This window comes from Xenopus tropicalis, chromosome 1 (assembly GCF_000004195.4).
Source record: "Xenopus tropicalis strain Nigerian chromosome 1, UCB_Xtro_10.0, whole genome shotgun sequence".
NCBI classification, from domain to species: Eukaryota; Metazoa; Chordata; class Amphibia; order Anura; family Pipidae; genus Xenopus; species Xenopus tropicalis.
Window position 1 is genome coordinate 193067837 of NC_030677.2, and position 20949 is coordinate 193088785.

Sequence of the window (20949 nt, forward strand, 5' to 3'; positions counted from 1 at the left end):
CTGAGCCCAGAGGATTTATCTATTCAAGTATAGCCAACTGACCAGTCTATACATCTTTTGGAGTATTTGGATAAAGAGGATATTCATGTTCTATCTAAATAGGTTGAAGGGAGAAGAAACAGTCCAAGATGAAGCTGAAAACAATAACATCAGGGTCAAATATTTTTCTAAAAGTCCAAGCTTTATAAACAGGTAAAGGTAGTGATATCTTTACTTTCCAACTTTTACACGTTTCATGTACAAACCTGTCTCAACCAATACAGCATCAGCATGGCCTTAGAACTTCTGTTCTTCTTTTCAGTAGAACTTATTCCGTCCCATATCCATGACTGCGACTGCGAGCACGGCCCGCCTCAACCTCTGCCTATGTTGCTGGTTTCAGTAACATTAATAAGCTAGCAATTCTTCTCGCTCACAAACATGTATTTTTTCCATAACACCCATACCACCTACTGGCAAATTATTGTCTTTATCATGGCAGTTTTACTTAACTTTCTGCTTTCACTGAAATTCCTATAATCGACAAAAATATTTCATATGCCAAGCAGAAATTATCAGAGGTAATCAGGTATAAATTGGTTATAACAACTTCAGGTTCAAATAAAGTAAAATGTGATGATAATGCAGCTGAGTGCATGCCCAAATTGCTCCATTTATATTTATGATTGCAAATTGAATGCAGTGTTACTGTTAAAGATCTTCCACGAATGACCTCACTAGTAATACTAATGCATGGAATTTGCTATCGATGATACCGTATTAAACAATGAACAGTACATTTCTGCATACATAAAAGCTATGCCCCATCTTTATCTGCAATAAGTCCCTCTTACTTATTGTACACTGAATACATAACGTATTTACTGAAGGAGAACAAATGAAAGTCCTTATTCCTGTATTTTAATTGTGTGTATTCTAGAATACAGCATTGTAGTGTCTTTCTTAAACCCCCTTATCTAGGACGTTTTTAATTTCGCACAGCTATTTAAATCCATTTAAATATCCATATTCTTTAGTTGCTGACATTGTATTGGGCGACACTAACAACAAAAGAGCAATATTAGGTTAAGATTTTTCCAACATTAAAAACACCAACGGACGATGGAAAACATTTGTCTATTGAATTGAAGGTAGCCTTTGTGTTCCGGTAATGGAAGTGACTAGGGGAATGTGCCGCTTGCTAAACGTAGCCATTAGCCTGGATCTAGCGAATACTAACACAGATAATGCAACCCTTATGACAAAGGCACACTCAGTAGCTTAATGTGTCAGACAACAATGGAAATACACTGCAAATACACAATGGAAAGTAAGATGTTGATAGCCTTATTCCACATGGAAAAAAAGAATCTTAGAAACAAGTAGATTTCCCTGTTTTATTCCAATTGCTCTGATACAAGATAGAACTCTACAACAGTTTTACTAGCCTTGTGCTTCAAGATGTGATGTAAACATGCATATATAAATCAAAATATACATGAGAGTTCATGGGATCAAAGATCAGAGATGAGTTATGGCAAAGGCAAAATATTTACCATATAAATGTAACTCTTATTTTTCCACCCAGTACTAGCCTGCATTTAACTGGTGTAAATAAGACCAGTGAACCCCAACCAGTTGCTCAGGGCAACATGTTGCTCTCCAACCCATTTGATGTTGCTCCCAGTGGCAGGGGCGCTTCTGCCATTAGGCGAGTTGAGAAACTCGCCTCAGGCGGCAGAAGCGCCCCAGTTACCAGGGGCGGCAAAAAGCCGCTCCTGGTAACTTTAAGAGCCGAATTTCCGTTTTTTAAACCGGAAATTCGGCTCTTCTAGTGCAGAGAGCGCAATTGCGCTCTCTGCACTAGCGATCTCACCGCCCCCGGACCCGCTCCTGCGCTCAAAAGGTAAGCGCTGGGGAGAGGGGGGGGCGGCATCCAGGAGCCGCCTCAGGCAGCGATATGTCCAGAATCGCCCCTGCCCAGTGGCCTCAAAGCAAGTGCCCATTTTTAAATCTCTGGCTTGGAGACAAGTTTTGGAAGCCCAGAGACACATTTTTACTCCAATAGAGCCTCCTGCAGACTAGTATTTCACATGGGACTACCAAATAGCCAATTACAATCCTTAGTTGGCATCCCTGAAGAACATCTTCCATGCTTGTGTGTCTCATCAACACTTTTTCCATTTGAGTGTGGCTCACATGTAAAAAAGGTTGGGGATCCCTGCATTAGCCCGTCAATCTCAGCTGGGCCCTTGCATAAATGTGTGGAAGAGGTGTTGCAAAACTCTCATAGTCCCAATGTACCATAGTCCCATAGTCCCAATATACCATTGCAGAGTATATCACACACTAACACTCCTCTCTGAGGACAGATTTGGCAGGATTCCTCCAGGCTTCTCCATGTAAAAAAATGGCATAAAATCATCATTATTTTTTGAAGTGTCACCTGTGTTGCAACAGGTTCTAGTAGGCAACTGTACTCCTCTGCTTATGTGCCATAACCCTTAAGGCCTTCTTTTCCTGGGGTCTTGCTGTCTAAATCTCTCCAGCAGACATCCACCTTTCTTAGCCGGTAGAAGCCAAAGATGAAAAGACCTGGGCTTCTAGTCAGTATATTAAACTATAACATGAAGTGGCCATCAACCACCCGGAAAAATAGAAAATACATCTGACCCTCATATCTAGGTTACAGGCACCAGTCTTCCTTTATAAAACAGACGCAAATATACCTTTAGGGCATTTCCCAAGTCAGCAGGGGATTTAACCCTATTGGTTTCTAAACAATATTAGAAGTTTGTAGTTATCAAAGCACTTGGATTTATACATATGGGTGAAGGTAAAAGGGACACATACCCAGTAGAGATGAGCAAATTTTTTTGCCAGGCATGGATTCGCAGTGAATTTGCGCATTTCGCCATTGGTGAATTGTTTCACGAAACTTTAGCGAAAATCACATCAAAATAGGCACGGTCACTTCAAACTGGGCATGGTTACGTCAAAATGGATGCAGTCGCAGCAAAAGTAGGTGCGGTCGCGGCAAAATGGGCATCAAAACTCTCTTGCACAAAGTAATTTCAGTTACCTGTTATGCAAGGAAATTTTTATGTGTTTTGTTGTCACTAATAGCTACCTTACTGTATGTCCACTATCCCAAATCAGTTGTTAGGGCCCATCTGAGAAGAGTGAGAAACCTATCCTCAGGGCTACTACTGAGAGGGCAGAAAAATCATTAGAAGGTTAAATTTGCCCTCTGCACCGTGGAGTATAAACCTGACACAATAAGGGATGAGTAAACTTTCTGGCCTGGTCCAGTTTTGTGGCAAAATTTGTATTTTCATCAGTTGTGAATATCTTTACAAATCCGCACTAGAATTTTGGCCATCGTTTTGCTATTTAAAAAAATATATATATTGGGGGTTTTTTGGGTCAGCATAAAGAAGGCTTTCTGAATGTGTTTTGTTCTCCAGAAAAAATGCAGTTTTTCCCTTTATTCATTTTTTCTGCACTTTTATAAATTAGCAAAGTGAAATATACCAGGTGCAGAGCAGTGTGATGGCAGGCATAATGCAGCCCTGTACTTACCACCTTACTACCATATTACAGGTAATAAGGGCAGGGCTTTGTAGTTAGGCACTCCCTAACTTGCGCATCTGAATGACTAGATAAGCCAGGCTGAATGACAAGGTACCCGCCCCTTATTAATACAGATCTGTAGACAGTGCAGTATTCATGGGGCAGGTACAGGTCTGCATGATGCACTGAGAAATTCCACGTTTCGTCATTGGCAAATTTTTGTCACAAAACTGCTGCACGTCATGTAAAAAAAAAAGTTGCAGTCCGGTCAAATATGTTGCAGTCATGTAAAATAGGTTGGTGTCATCAAATCAAATTGTGCATGTCAAAAAAGTCTTGTGACTTGCACATTTTTCAGCAGTTTGGGGAATTTTTTGCCAAAGCTAAACTGAACAGATTTGCTCATCACTAGTTCAGAAACCTGTGGCCATTCAGCCACAAGCAGTGCAATTTGTAAATTAATACGTTAATTCATTAAAAACTTTCCTGACTGTCAGAAAAATGATGCCTGGTGCCCAGTAAAGCTTTGACAAATGGTGGAAATACCCAACTGCTGCTTCTGGATCCCTCAGTTTAATATTTGCCCTCAGTTCAATATATGCCCTTTATTGTCCGTAAATTATTAAACAATTATATTCAAAAATATCAGAACGTTAAAATCGGCCCAATAATGTAACACTGCAAATAGCACTTTTTATGCCCAGTCAACAAAAATCACAACAAACATCACAACCTAACAGCTCTTCATGATATCAGCAACAGCATTTAGTCATGTTGATTCTTTAAAGAGCGCCCACCTGTTATTCTAAAAGGCCAAATTCACTCTTTAACAGAACATTTTCTAATTTAATTCTTTTCAATCGCTCAAATTTTATTTCTGAGACAATCTAAACTGTGCTTGTAACAAGTGTGAAATTAGCCAATAAGTAACATAGAAGCACAAGCAAAAAGCAAACTGTCCCAAATCTAATTAGCCACAATCTGCCCATCTGTTCTGCATTATCAAGGGGCTTGCTTACATGCACGCTGCTTCATTACAAAAAGGCAGAGGGGGCAAATTGAATTTAGCTGAACTTCCTCTTGGAGAGAGATCAAGGAATGGAGTTAGACCCTGACTGTGATCTGACAAAGCCCCACTAGTAGAAAGTCGTCTGAGAGGTGTTTCTCTATTGGAAAGCCACATGTCTTCTGCTTTGAATAGGCCATAAGGGAGTTTTAAGGCTATTGTTCTCTAGAATGCAACATGAGTTGCAACAATATAAACCTAGTTCACCATGCAAATTGTTGATTTTGTCTTTATTCCCCTGTGGCAGATGCCCTTTTATTAGCTGTCTGGCCTAGCAGGCTGCCCTCGTGGGGATAAGTGCTGTGTAAAACGTGCAGCACCAAATCTAAAATAGGTAACTGATGTGCTCACATTAATCATGATAATACATTCTAAACAATTAGAAGGAATAATAAATGGTTGCATTGCCCTGGATTAGGTTTGGCTCTTTCTCTTTTCTCCTGACATAAAACAAATCTAAAAAATAATCTCAAGAGTTAAAGTAATTATTATAATTTAAATGTATTTATAATGTATATTTATTTTTGTTAGTAATGGTAAAGGGATACTTTGGGTTCAGGAATGGAACTAAGGGTAGGCAGGATAGGTACGTACCTAGGGGGCAATGGTGGGGAGATGCTAGGCATATACCTATACTGTTGCCTATCCCTACTCTGGGCCCTTGTAACTGTGTTTATTTGCTCATTCATGATCATTTTGCTTATGAGCACATGAAAATGAATGTGCATGTATGGGGGTTGGGGCAAGGTGACTGGCTGGGTCGCCTAGGGTGCCTGGCCGGCTTGGTCCAGCACTGATTGGGTTATATGATATAAAAAGAAAAGAAATCTGAAAAGAAATCTGAAGAAAGAGCCCCTTGTGCCCAGAACTTACAGGGAACCAAGCTAAAGGACCAGGAAAGTCCAGTTCTCTGGGAGTGTTGATAAGTTAGCCACCCCACCCCCAATAAATCCAATGACATGTGTACTAATGTAGCACAGAACTTCCATCCTACTTACCTTTTCCAGTGGGCCCTGTCAGACCGGGTGGACAATGTATCAAAAATCTCATTTTAAAAATTTATTATGGAAATTTAATTGCGGAAATAAACTTCAAATACATCATTTTCCCCATAATTTTCAATTAACCAAATTTCTAATGAATCCCATAAAATAGCTAAAACTTTTTCTAATACAACTTCCAATGACTTTTACATAAAATTGACAGATTTTAGCTGCAATTTGAAGTTTCTGGTACTCAAATGTGCGATCTTTGCCACAAGAAGCTTTACTTTCCTATTTATCAAAAAATCAATTTTAGAGTTTTTAAATTACTTACATGTAATGTATAGAACTTTTCATAATATCGTTAAAATTACGCGACTTTTTTCGCAGTTTGCGTTGACTTCCACAAAATTTTGGAATTCCACAAAATTTTGGAATTCATTCAAGCTTTGGTACTGTGACTATATTTTGGCCAGGTTGGAGCTGCAGAGTGCCATTGAGCCCTATGGGAGACTTTCCTTGGGCCGGGTTGGAGCTGCAGAGTGCCATTGAGCCCTATGGGAGACTTTCCTTGGGCCGGGTTGGAGCTGCAGAGTGCCATTGAGCCCTATGGGAGACTTTCCTTGGGCCGGGTTGGAGCTGCAGAGTGCCATTGAGCCCTATGGGAGACTTTCCTTGGGCCGGGTTGGAGCTGCAGAGTGCCATTGAGCCCTATGGGAGACTTTCCTTGGGTCGGGTTGGAGCTGCAGAGTGCCATTGAGCCCTATGGGAGACTTTCCTTGGGCCGGGTTGGAGCTGCAGAGTGCCATTGAGCCCTATGGGAGACTTTCCTTGGGTCGGGTTGGAGCTGCAGAGTGCCATTGAGCCCTATGGGAGACTTTCCTTGGGCCGGGTTGGAGCTGCAGAGTGCCATTGAGCCCTATGGGAGACTTTCCTTGGGCCAGGTTGGAGCTGCAGAGTGCCATTGAGCCCTATGGGAGACTTTCCTTGGGCCGGGTTGGAGCTGCAGAGTGCCATTGAGTCCTATGGAAACCTTCGTAATACTTTCGTATTGCAAACACAATATTTTCGTACGACTAAGAAATTTATTGTGGTTACTCCAAATTTTTTCCAATCGTGCTTTTAACTAGCGAAAATTTGTGGTTTCATGAATGGGCCCCAAAGTGCCATCTAAAGTGGTCAAAGGCCTTTTTAGCATTGAGACTGAGCAGTATTGTTGGGGCTTAAGTTCTGTTTGCCATGAGATTAATTGCCCTTCTAATGTTGTCCCCAGCTTTTCACCGAAAACAAAAGCCCATCTGATCTGTATTTATCTGTATCTTGGAAGTAATATGTTCAGTATGTTTTGTAATAATTCATATTTAGATTGGAGTTTAGGAGGTATTGGAGATAGGGCAATAGTTAGAGCACTTTGTATGATCTTTGCCCTCCGAAGGAAGTTATGAAATAAAGGAGGGTCTTGTTGGGAATAGGGGTCCCATCCAACCAACTGTTGTAGAGGTTGAGCATGTATTTGCTAAGGTGTCCCTTGTGTGTTATAATGGAAAGCTGTTGGGTTCTCACCTTTATCCCCTATAAATATTTTAACCTCCTTTCCCAATATTCCCTTCTAACCTGCTTTCTACTCCCTTTGCTTGATTCTTCATCCCTCCATCTTCTGTTCTATACACATGGATTATTTACATAAACAGGGTCAGACAAGCCAATGGTCAAACATTAAGAATTTCAGGCAAGCTCTAAAGACAATTTGCAGATTTTAAGAGGAACAGCAGCGACAGCGGTCCTATACATAGTCTCTGAGGACACCTGATTGGTGCAGAGATAACATGCTGTTAACCCCTATCCTTGCTGGAAAAAATAGCAAGTCTAACAACTGCTTAGTGAAAGAATTTTCACTAAGTAAAAACTCAGCTGAAGACTCCTGCCCTCATATGTAGTTAAGTGCACAAAATCTGCCCAAGTACAGGAATGCATAAAAAGCAGTAATTGCTACGTGCTAATTGTAGGGTTACCACCTTTTTTTGTAATGCTGGCCTTTGGGGGTGGTTGTTGACCTCGCTGGGAGCACTGATGCTGCTGGAGGCAGAGAAGTGATGAACATGAGTAGAGATGGTTCCATTCAGAGAGCAGAAACTTAGCGCCTTTATAGCAGGTTACAGGGCAGCAGAGGAGGTCAGGAAAGGGAGGTATTTGGATTTCGATGGGGAAGGGCTTGAGTATGTGGTTTTGCATCAAAATCTGCTCCATGCGTCTCACACAGGCCAAAAGCAGTACCTGTTAGTGCAGACACAGGAGCAGGCTGAGGGGGCAGATTGGCTGTTTCTCAGCCTGTATTCTTATGCAGACCGTGAAACAGCCCAGTGCAACCGTACACTTATACTAAAGTTTTTGTATAAAAAACATTAGGAGTCACAAACTGATGCTAGAGCCTGTAAACCCTTAGCTTACATTATAGGCTTTCAGGAGGACTGATGTCTGGTGTATAAAGTCAGTGCCAAACATACACATCATTATTCATACAGTTTCAGCCAAAAAACGATTTAGAATCTATAGTTGTTGTGTGTTTTTGTGAGTCACACTGCCAAGTGATATGCCCAATCCAATGTGCCTATTGGGTAATCACTAACCCACAAAACTGGGCTTAGTGATTACCCAATAGGCACATTGAGTTATAAACCCACACTAATCCTAAATTGTTGTCTTCAAATGGTCTATATCAGGTCATAACATAAGCAACTCAACACAGGGATGAATTTATATCATTGTGGTTGCAGATACTCAAGAACTGTAGGACTGTGCACTGCACCCCAAAAACCTCTACATATGTCTAAATAGGTCTAAAGTTGTGAAACTGAATGCATCATGCAAAGTAAAACAAGGCAATGATAGACCTTTTTTTTACTTTGCATGCTGCGGTGGCTGTCTGCAAATGGTAACAGGCCCCTATATCGCTTTGCCAAAAAATGATAGAGATGCTTTATAGACAATCAGCCTTTTTGTAAAGGCCATTGGAGTCTATTGCAAAACTTTTCAAAACATTTGATTATCACTACTCTACCCCTTGTGCCCCACTGAGTGAAAAATGACCCCCTTACGTAAGTATATCGTAATGTAGATATATGTTGGCCTATATGGAGCATGTTGTTGGTGTTTCTGAATGCAGTTTCCCATTAAAAACAGGAGCTAATTGACTTCAGTTGTATTTATAACTATGTATTATAATCTGGCTTTCAAAAAATAAGCAATCATTTATGCTAGGATAAATATTATGTAATATGCATAAAGACATATAGAATTAATCCTACACATAAAATGGTTATTGAATGAAAAAAAGGCCAAGCTTACGTGGAAGAAATCTGTAAGGCTACTCTATATATTCATGAAGTGCTGTATTTTTGCTATTTTTCTTTCTTTAATTCTTTTTAACTTTGGTGCATTTTTTTTTAATTCTAGGACCTGAATGTGCTACGGCAGAAATAATAGATTATTCAATACTTGTTTAGCCCTTCATGCTCAATTAGCATTATTCCCTTTCTTTTGTGCCTGTGCAGCTCTGATGAAAAACAGTGGCTCTTTATTTGCTCTGGCCTCAGGGTCAATTATCAATTTATCATCATGTCCTGCATGTCTGAAATAAAATACTCTGTGTAGTGTAACCATTGTACGGAATTGACATTAAGTAGATTCTGTGTGCATGGGCCTAATAAAAAAAATATAAAAAGTGTGCTGCCTGAATGAGTTTTGCTACTATAAATTCTATTATTGTTCTTTTAGTAGAAGACAACATTAAGTTAGTAACTAATTTATTTTAGGCTACTGTATATACTTTTTGAAGCTAATTCTTTATGACTTGGAATGGAGAGACTTTAATACAATGCCCCATAAATGTGTGTGAGGTCTGCAACAAAGATTTTCTTCTGTGCCTCTCATTCACTAAGGGGAACGCCAAGTGTTTTCTTCATACTGTGGTTTTTCTCATGCTCTAGTATAGCACAAGTCAGGGTCTTTTTAATTGATTAGTACATAGTCCAATACAGTGCTTTAAGGCTACTGATATATGACCCCTGTTGTGTAAAATGGGTGAGGCTGGGCTTCTGCCCTTTGACAAACTTTAGCAAAAGCAAAGGGATTACTACAGCATTCTATCGACTTCAGTTTTTCCAAAAGGTTAATTGGACTTGAACCCAAGAAATTAAGAGGTTAGTCAGGGTCACAATGACAGAAGGCTTACCTCTAACAATATTCTGGTTAGAATGATGACATTTAGCAACTCCCATGTAAAAGACAATCAAAACATTTTAAACAAGATCAATTGTTTGTTCAATTTGTGGTCAAATGCTGGTAATGCACAACAAATCCTTACACAACTAGCCTTGGCAGGCCTTTGATGATGGTATATACATACGCTGTGTTGGGAATCCAGATGTATGGAAATGTAATATAAATATAACTGATGCCACATTTATACTAGAAACAAGACATCTGAAAAAGAGAATACAATAAAAATAAATTATTATTATTATTATTATTATTATTTTTTTTTATATACTTTTTTATTCAGTCATTGCCCATGGGCAAAATGAAAAGACAGCAGCACCAAAAATGAAAGGGCTTCTTTTATTTAAACATAATATATTGTTAGTCTTCTCCTGAAACTATTCTCTGTCTCTATATTTTGTCAGTTGACAACTAAAATACCATGAACCTGCACGATGCATCCCATAGCCAACTGGAATGGATGTTTGGCATGGATTGTTTGGGTCTAAAGCTGGTCATACATGGGCCAACTTTGGCCATTAACTTGGATACTTCAGACCAAGTCAACAGCATATTAGCCCATATATGAAGCCAACATGACAGCCTCTCTGATTATCTGATTAAGGGATTGGGCAGACATTTCTAAGGAAGCACTTATATTGCAGTGTCACCCACTGTAACCTACAGCACTTATATTTGCCTATTTGTGTCTGTAAGTTACCCTCCCATATAGATTGTAAGCTCTACGGGGCAGGGACCTCCATCCTCTTGTGTCTTTGACTCTTAACTTATTGCAACCTTGTTTTTATCTGTACTTATTGTTATACTTTGTATTTATCTATTATTATCTTAATAACCCCCTGTTTGTATTAATGTATTGTACTGTACAGCGCTGCGTACATAAGTAGCACTTTATAAATAAAGTTATACATACATACATACATACATACGTGTGTTTGCTTTGATCCCATTGTTGGCCTAAGGGCCTAAAGATTGATTCAGTCTATTTATCCCACCACCTGGGTGATCTAAGTTGGCAAATCTATAGCATTCAATGGATGTTAAACATCTGTGACCTCCCATCTGAGAGAGTTTTCTGTGTGACCAGCTTAGTTGTTATCTTTTCATTATCATCATTTTTATATAGTGCCAGCAAATGACACAGAGTTTACATTCATTTCCAACAAACAGTTGTCTTACAATTAATCAGCAAACAAGGGGTACAGAATAGGAATGGGATCAGAGGGACCTGCTTACAAATGAAAGCACAAGGGGTAACTTCCCCTGTTGCAGTTTTATTATATTTTCTAAAACTGTAGTATGGTATCCATTGTTCTAACATATTCACCTTGCAATAGATGAATAAAGATTTTTAGAAAACACAGGCAGAGAATGACTAAGTAGATTATTTATCAATTTTAAAATTTGGGAAGAGTTTTTTTTTTTACTTTGAATAAACTCAAAATTTTACCCAACTCAAACGTTTGTTTATTAAAAAAGGGAATACAAAATACAGGTATGGGACCTGTTATCCAGAATGCTCGGGACCAAGGGTATTCTGGATAAGGGGTCTTTCCGTAATTTGGATCTCCATACCTTAAGTCTACTAAAAAAATCAATAAAACATTAATTAAACCCAATAGGATTGTTTTGCATCCGATAAGGATTAATTATATCTTAGTTGGGATCAGTGTCAGACTGGGACCCCAGGGGCCCACCAGAAAGCCTTAGACCATAGGCCCACTGTCCAAACTATTTTTCATCAACTTCTTACTCAGTCTCTGTACTTTCTTAGTTTTTTTTTCTTTATATACTATAATCTATTCTTCTATATATTTAGTTGCTTTGTTCCCATAGAAAAATAAGTAGTGACCATGAATTAGGCCAAATGGCTAGAAGCAGGAGGGCCCACTACACCTGGGCCCACTGGGAATTTTCCTGGTATCCCTATGGGCCAGTCCGACACTGGATGGGATCAATTACAAGGTACTGTTTTATTATTACAGAGAAAAGGGAATCATTTAACCATGAAATAAACCCAATAGGGCTGTTCTGCCCCCAATAAGGGGTAATTATATCTTAGTTGGGATCAAGTACAGGTACTGTTTTATTATTACAGAGAAAAAGGAATCATTTAACCATGAAATAAACCCAATAGGGCTGTTCTGCCCCCAATAAGGGGTAATTATATCTTAGTTGGGATCAAGTACAGGTACTGTTTTATTATTACAGAGAAAAGGGAATCATTTAACCATTAAATAAACCCAATAGGGCTGTTCTGCCCCCAATAAGGGGTAATTATATCTTAGTTGGGATCAAGTACAGTTACTGTTTTATTATTACAGGGAAAAGGGAATCATTTAACCATTAAATAAACCCAATAGGGCTGTTCTGCCCCCAATAAGGGGTAATTATATCTTAGTTGGGATCAAGTACAGGTACTGTTTTATTATTACAGAGAAAAAGGAAATAATTTTTAAAATTCTGAATTATTTGATTAAAATCTATGACTATGGGAGATGGGTTTTCCGTAATTCAGAGCTTTCTGGATAATGGGTTTCCGGATAAGGGATCCCATTCCTGTATATAAAATACATAAAATACTCGATCAAATAAAACCTTAAACCCATCAAATTTGTATTGTACGTATCTTGTCCAATGGGTCTAGGTTAGGCATTATGGTTGAACATGATGGACGTGCATCTTTTTTCAACCTAACTTACTATGTTACTATGTTACTATGTTACTATGTCTACTCAGAAAAAATTAAAAAAATTAAAAAAAAACCTTGAATTGAAAAAAAAAAACATACATTTTGCATAGGACAAGCAATTGCCCATTGACTTCTTTTAAATGAACTCCCATTGACTTCTGCATGAACTCGCAAGCTTTTAGATGTTGACATTTTACACTCAATAAGCTCAATAAATATTGAAGATTCAGATTTTAGACACCATCATTTGAATTTGGTAGTTTTTGGAAAGAAATTGCAAAAATGTAAAACATTTGAATGTCAATGTTGATAAACTGTCGCCTTAGTATTAACATAGCAATTGATTGGAATGCTGTGTTGTTTGAGGGCCACACTGGAAAAGCACTGGACAATTTAAAAGATAATGAATATTACACATAAAAAAAACAAAGAGATGGCTGTATGCATGGGTTGCAGTCCATATTTCTTTGCTTATTTATTTCTGTTTAATGGGTAATGCATGGAGATTGTTCTTGGCGCTCTTTCAGCCGCGGTGTAGTAGACCCGGCAACTGTTTCTCTGCAATAAGAAGGATCACTCATTGCCTCATTATGTAATTCAACAAGATGAAATGTTAAACTGGACACACAACTGTTTAAACTCTCCTAAGCTGAAAACCCTTAATTTAACTCTACTTTTATTAGAAAACAGGCCAGCAGGTCAAATAAACTTTTGTGCTTCGAGTATAAAACCAGGAAATGTACTGAACTAATCAGAATGGGCACCAATAAACAAATTAAAACCCATCTTTATATACCAGTAACTTCTGCTAATTAAAGTACCACTAATCACATTTATGTGTTTTATTTCCCCATTTTGGAGGCCCGTTCTTCATTAAACTCATATAAAGTCACTACTCAATACCAGTTTGAAAACACAATTATATCCTATCACACGTGAATATATACAGGCACAGAGAAAAAGGCAAAAAGTCTGGATAAATAGCAAAGTAGAACAAATTCTGCTGCACCTTGATGTTGTTTTGCTATGTTTACTATCTGGAGGGTGGAGGATTAACAAAATAAGAAGATTTAGTATAAGGAAATCCTAAAGGATTCACTGCAATTTGAATTTTAGCAGATTTGCTAAACACTTTCCTAACTGTTAGATAAGTGTTTGACAAATTGACACATTTATCAAAGTATAGCAATGTGTCAGTTCACGAGAATGCGTTCTACTGTTATGAGCCCGACAGTGAATGAGCAGTGCGTTAAATGTAAAGCAATGTACTCCCAGTGTGGGAAAGCTTCTGACAACATCAGTTTTTCTATTACTGAGAGATGAGCATGATTGGAATTCCGTAAAAATGACTGTCGTATAATAAATCTGCTCCTAAATTTTTACTTTGCTTGCAAATGTATCGATCCCGTATAGAATGTATTAGGTTTCATTTACATTAACCCTGGATGCAAGTGCTAGAGAATTAAGGGGCACAAAATCATGGTTATTTAAAAAGTACTTGTGTGTCGGGTCTGGCTGCGCTCTACACCTAGGGGCACATTTACTAATCCACGAATCCCAATCACGAATGGGAAAAAAATCGTATTGGAAACGAAAATTTCGGAAGATCGCAAATATCACGAAAATGCTTATGAAAAAATCATATTAGTCACGATAATATCGTATTGGTGATCCGAAAGTCACGAAATTTTCGTACCGAACAATTGTAAACAGCGGTAAAACCTTTCCAATTTTTTCGTGCAAACGTCCGAAAAAGTCGTGCGCCGTACAAAAAAGTCGTAGGGACGCCCGAAAAAATTGGCGAAAATACGCTCGGAACGTTCGCATGAACGCTCGAGCGTTCGTGCTTTTGTAAATGTGCCCCTTAGTGACATATTCGAAAACCAGATCTTTGTGTAAAACACAGTACTAGCAAGGGGAAGGCAGCCTTGTCCTTACTGCCTGCGGTGGGGTAAATATAGGACTCTGTTGCATCCTGTGCCCACTGACCCTCCTTTACTTGTGTGTCTGAATGTGTCATAGGCTGAGTTATAGGGACCCTTGGGACTGCTTGAAAGTTTACACTTCAAAGTGAGTAGGAGAACCCTGAAGCCATTTGGTGGCCCCAGAACTTTCTGCTACAGACTGACACAGAGAACCTGGACATAGCGGAATTTGATCCAAAATGTACTACAGACAAGAGTTAAACAGAATCTTAAAAATAAAAAGTGGTGGCACTCTAAACATCCAAAAGACAGGACATTTAAAAAGTTAAAAAGGAAAATCTTTATTATACACTCATTTCATGAAGCCTGGCGCGTTTCGTGTCTATCTGACACTTAATCATAGTCTTTAAACAGAATCTAAAGGTGCCCATACACGGGCCGAGTCTAGCTGGCGATATCAGCTCCCTTAGACCGATTCGACATCGCCAAGCGAGCGGATCTTAAGGTGTATGGGCACCTTTAGACAGAGCAGGCAAGAAATCAAGGCAAGCAGCAAACAATCTGAGTCAGGATCATGCATGGTGTCATAAACCAGGGAAGCAACCAAAACAAAATCTTAGCCAGGACTGTAATAACATAGAGTCAGCTTGGCCAATGAAAGAGGGGCTAAGGAACATATATTTTCAAAATTGGAGGCAAACGTTGACATCACACAACATGCATGCAATTGGACCCACGATTACATCATGGCATGCACCAATGTGCGCACCTGTACAGATGGGACTGGCATGACAAGAGGTAGGGGGACACACCCATCTCTCCGTATGCATTAAGATGTGTAGTTGAGAGGAGTGTGGGTGAGAGGAGAGATGCCTTTGATCCTTCCAAGTAGGCAGTGCTTCTGCTCTTCAGTTTGCCTCTGCTCTTCAGTTTGCAGCACAAAAACCTGCAGCAATTCAGGAAACTGCAGACCAGGGTGCAAAGTGGTGGTTTATGGTTGTTTTTTGTGCTTTGCACCAATCCCTGCACTTAGTTTGTGTTAAACCTTCTCTGCTTCTTAAATATTATGTTTGGTCAGTTGTCATATGTCTAGATTTTTCTCACAGTGAAAATACTTGCTTGTAAAAAATGTACGGAGAGAAATGGGTTCATACATTGATTAAGTAAAAGTCACACAGTGAAGAGGTCTGATATAGTTCAGTACCAACTGAATACCTACAGTGTTGGACTGGGGTGCCAGGGGCCCACCAGAAAACCTTAGACTGTGGGCCCAGACTCCAAACACTTTTTCCTTCTCTCTTCACTTCCATTATTTATTCTCTTAATCACTTCCCCATACATGTTATTATTTATTCTTCCTTCTATGTATTTTCTTTGTTCTCATATAGAAAGGAGGAATGACCATGGTGAAGACATACAAGGAAAAAGGTTGGGTGAGCAGGAGGGCCACTGACACCTGGGCCCACTGGGAGTTTTCCTGGTATCCTGGTAGGGCCAGTCTGACACTGAATACCTAGGGAAACTCTCCCAGTCACAATTAATGAATAGAGGTGGCACTGGGCAAAAGCATTTTGAAGTTCTAGGAAAAGCCAGAATCATTCCCTCAGATGAAAGCAGATATTATTTATAAAGAAGATAACGGGGTATTCTGTCGGCCAAACCTTTGACCCCCATCAACTTGTGTCTTGAGAGGAAAGATAGAGAACATTTACTTCATTTAACTCTTGGTTGGTTTTAGGAAATATGCCTTCTATTTAAACAATTAGCCATTAAAGTCTTTATATCCTAGGTGACATCCTATAGATCATAGAGACAGTCCCAAATTCACATACTTTCAGTCTCCTCAACAGGCTAACCTATTACACGTGTGAATGTGTGTATTATGGAATTCCTGATAGTAATTTCTTCTTTATTGTTCCATAGTAACAAGTGTAAAAATAACAATTAATTAACTAATTAAATTTAAAATAATAATAAATAATAAAGCAATATAGAGATGTAAGCTTACAAGTGCATCATATTGCCACTGTATATGTGAGAGTGCCACTGTACTGTATATGTGAGAGTGCCACTGTATATGGGAGAGTGCCACTGTATATGCGAGAGTGCCACTGTATATGCGAGTGTGCCACTATATATGTGAGAGTGCCACTGTATATGGGAGAGTGCCACTATATATGTGAGAGTGCCACTGTATATGCGAGAGTGCCACTATATATGTGAGAGTGCCACTGTATATGGGAGAGTGCCACTATATATGCGAGAGTGCCACTGTATATGCGAGAGTGCTACTGTATATGGGAGAGTGCCACTGTATATGGGAGAGTGCCACTGTATATGGGAGAGTGCCACTGTATATGGGAGAGTGCCACTATATATGGGAGAGTGCCACTGTATATGGGAGAGTGCCACTGTATATGGGAGAGTGCCACTATATATGGGAGAGTGCCACTATATATGGGAGAGTGCCACTATATATGTGAGAGTGCCACTGTATATGGGAGAGTGCCACTATATATGCGAGAGTGCCACTGTATATGCGAGAGTGCTACTGTATATGGGAGAGTGCCACTGTATATGGGAGAGTGCCACTATATATGGGAGAGTGCCACTGTATATGGGAGAGTGCCACTGTATATGGGAGAGTGCCACTATATATGGGAGAGTGCCACTGTATATGGGAGAGTGCCACTGTATATGGGAGAGTGCCACTATATATGGGAGAGTGCCACTGTATATGGGAGAGTGCCAATGTATATGTGAGAGTGCCACTATTTATGTGAGAGTGCCACTGTGTATGTCAGAGTGCCACTGTATATGCGAGAGCTCAACTGTATATGTCAGAATGCCACTGTATATGCGAGAGTGCCACTGTATATGCGAGAGTGCAAGTACTATATATGTATAAACTAAGAGTAATTTTATACCAGAAATCAAACTAAACCATTAGTGGTGTCTATATTATTTAAATTAAATTTACTTTTTCTTCTTTCAAGCACCAAAGATTCCTCATGTAAATATTAAACATCATTTGAAATAAGAGCCGTTACATGTATTGTTTATTATGCCATTATTGCTGGTGGGAAATGAATATAATGGATTATAAATTAGAATTAGGTTTTGCGTATATTTCTTACGCGCAGAAGCCTTCTGATTGTGATTTTAATGGAAAAAATGTTATTATGCACATTTTAACCAGAACGCTACATTAAAAGAAAAGTTTCCTTCTAATCACTTTAATATTGTGGAGAAAATCTTTTAAAGTAAATTGGTCAAATACCTACTACTTCCTTCATATAACGCTAATAGTTCATCCCTTGCTTCCTTATCGACTGCATTAATAGAAACGGCTTTCATAATTCATCAGTACAAAGATTTTTCTGAAATATTCAAGATTTTTGACAAACTACATATTACATCATCATCTTTTGTATATCATGAAAGGAAATTCTTTAGTTAGTCTACATTACATAGGATTTTAATGAGAATAAAGAGCTGTAGAGCGCACACACACAAAGATAAATAAGTAAATATAATGTGAGGAGCTTGTCTGGTTAGGAGTGCTCCACTTCTGTTCCAAGGTTCCGTTGGCACATTGCATAGCGCTGCGGCACCATGTGACATCATCACATTGAGTTTCGGAGTGAAAATTCAATATAAAAAGAGGAGAGACCCAAGGTCAATGCCCAAATATAAGTCTTTCGCTGTGCAGTTCCTGGGTGTGTTTAAATTACTATTTTGGCTTGATTTACCAATTCCTGACTACACTGATTGCTGCCACAATCTTTTGCCTGAATTTGACCACATACTGAATTTTCTCCTCCTCCTTGTTCCGGACTTCAACTCCAGTAAAGGCCCTGCCACCAGGCTAGACTTGGTAATAGTTCCAGAATCCATTATGTGAACCTTTATAGCGTTTTGAGGAGCACAGGAAATTCACCTGAAATTATTGTTTCCCCTTGAGCGACTGGCAAACATTAATTAATTTTGGCCCTAAGACTATAAGACAATGTTGTGAAAGGGAAAAAGGCTACGTGGAGATAAAGGCAAAAAGAACACAAGGTTAAGCATTAGGAGGAAGAGAATTAAGGAGATGGGATATTCTAAGCCAGGGATCCCCAAACCTTTTTACTTGTGAGCCACACTCAGATGTAAAAAGTATTGGTGAGCAACACAACCATGAAAGTAGTTAGTTGGGAAGGCCAATGTATCTTGTGTTAACATATACAATAAGCCTCTTTGAAGGTAACACCTCAATTTTAAATAACTTGATTGTGAGTAGAGATGTAGTGAACTGTTCGCCGGCGAACTAATTTGCACGAACATTGGGTGTTCGCAAGTCCGCAAACTCGCGAACTTTTGGCGATGTTCGCCATTTTGGGTTCTCCGCGGTTTTTTTTGCGCCGCGTTTTTTTGCCTCGGTTTTTTCCGCCGCGTTTTTTTGCTTCGGTTTTTTGCCTTTGCGTATACATAGGAATAGCTTGCGGTTTTTTTTTTTGCGGTTTTTTTTTGGTGTTTTTTTTTACAAAGTATTTTTCAGAGAAATTTTTGCCCTTGATCCCCCTCCTGCATGTCACTGTCCAGGTCGTGGCACCCTTTAAACAACTTTAAAATCAGTTTTCTGGCCAGAAATGGCTTTTCTAGGTTTTAAAGTTCGCCTTCCCATTGAAGTCTATGGGGTTCGCAAAGTTTGCGAATATTCGCGAGTTTTGCCGAAAGTCCGCAAATGGGTTCGTGAACATTTTTGGCGATGTTCGCTACATCCCTAATTGTGAGTTTTCCCTCATTTGTGGTCACACCACTATATAATGCATAATACATTTCCCCTGATTTTACATTTTCCCTTATTTTAACAATAGAACCCTGGGGGTTCTATTGTATTAACTTTCAGATATCTGATACAGTTCCCACATCATTTAAGTTTTGTTATGTTGTGTGATTACTATACTTTTATATCATTTATTCTAAATGATCGAATTTTGGATCTCTGTCAGGCTGGGGATCTAAATAGATCTCTATTTGATGCTGTGGCTAATATAGGATTTTAGTCTTGTTAATGAGGCACAAATTTCATCCCAGAAGAGCTGGATAAGTGCACAGAACTAAGAGTGAGTAAGGAGTATCACCATCCATATGACTGCAAGGTACATAAGAGAGAGATTGGTCATTTTTCTTGCATTGTCTCAAATAGAGATCCATTCTGTTTGTGAAACGTCCTCCTTTTTATGCATTGCCTTTTCTAGTAACAATACGTTTGCCTGGCATCCCCACTGAATGAGTTTTGGCTAAAAGTACATGTTTCCAATTATATGTGCCCTACTATTTTTCCAATTATATGTGCCCTATTATTTTTTGCCTAATATATATTTAATAAGGAAGTGACATTAATTTACTGATAAAATTATTCACATGACAAATCTGAAAGATAATACTAACTAGGAGATAAACATTTCCTATTTTTACGTTGTTGCCCTTTTTCACTTTGATAAATGGTGTTTTAAGAGCAACTATTAAGTGCTCACCACTAACAGCCCTTTCACACAGAGGCAAAAGTTGCCCCCAGGGTCCCATAGACCCCACCTTCTTACTCATAACTTCTGACGCCCACAGTTTGTACATAATTTATGTATCCAGCCACCAGCTGTTACACTTTTTATTGCTTGGTGCTATGTGCAAGCTTAATCTCCAGTGCTACAGTCAAACCCATCAAAGCTGAGAAAGTCCCTATAGTTGGAATGTTTAAAGCGGAACCATGACAATGAGCCAGTAAATTGTAGTTCCTAAGTTTAGACTAGATTAATCATTGCTATATTATATAAAACTAAGAGATATATTATGAGCTGAATTTTTGTAAATAAATATTAAATATGAAAATATTTATTTCAGAACAGGGATTATTCTAATAATGTTTTTTAAAAAAAATATTGTATTTTCTCTCTCCCTATATCTATGTTATTCATGTGTATTCCATGTAGGTGCCTCCATTATGCTTAGATGTACCTGACACTGCTAAAGACAGGCAAACTCCAACCGATGGGAGGTTTCTAGGGATGAGCGAATCTGTCCCGTTTTTCTTCGCCGAAAAATTTGTGAAATGGTGAAAAATCTGCAAACGCGTTTGTGTTTTTTGTCGCGCATATCTTTTTTTTTGATGCCTGGCAAAAAAATTTGCTCATCACTTCAGGTTTCCATCATGAAAACTAGTGATGGGCAAAATTTTTCGCCAGGCATGGATTCACGGTGGATTTCCATGACAAAATTTGCTGCGAAAAAATTTGCCGCGTGGGAAAAAAAATTTGGTGATCTCATCAATTTTTTACGCACATGTAAAAAAAATTACGTGTGCGACAGTTTTTTTGCCGTGTGTGACTATTTTTTTTTTTATGGTGGAGCGAAACGGGACAAATTCGCTCATCACTAATGACAACCACTACCTTAAAGGGGTTTTTAACA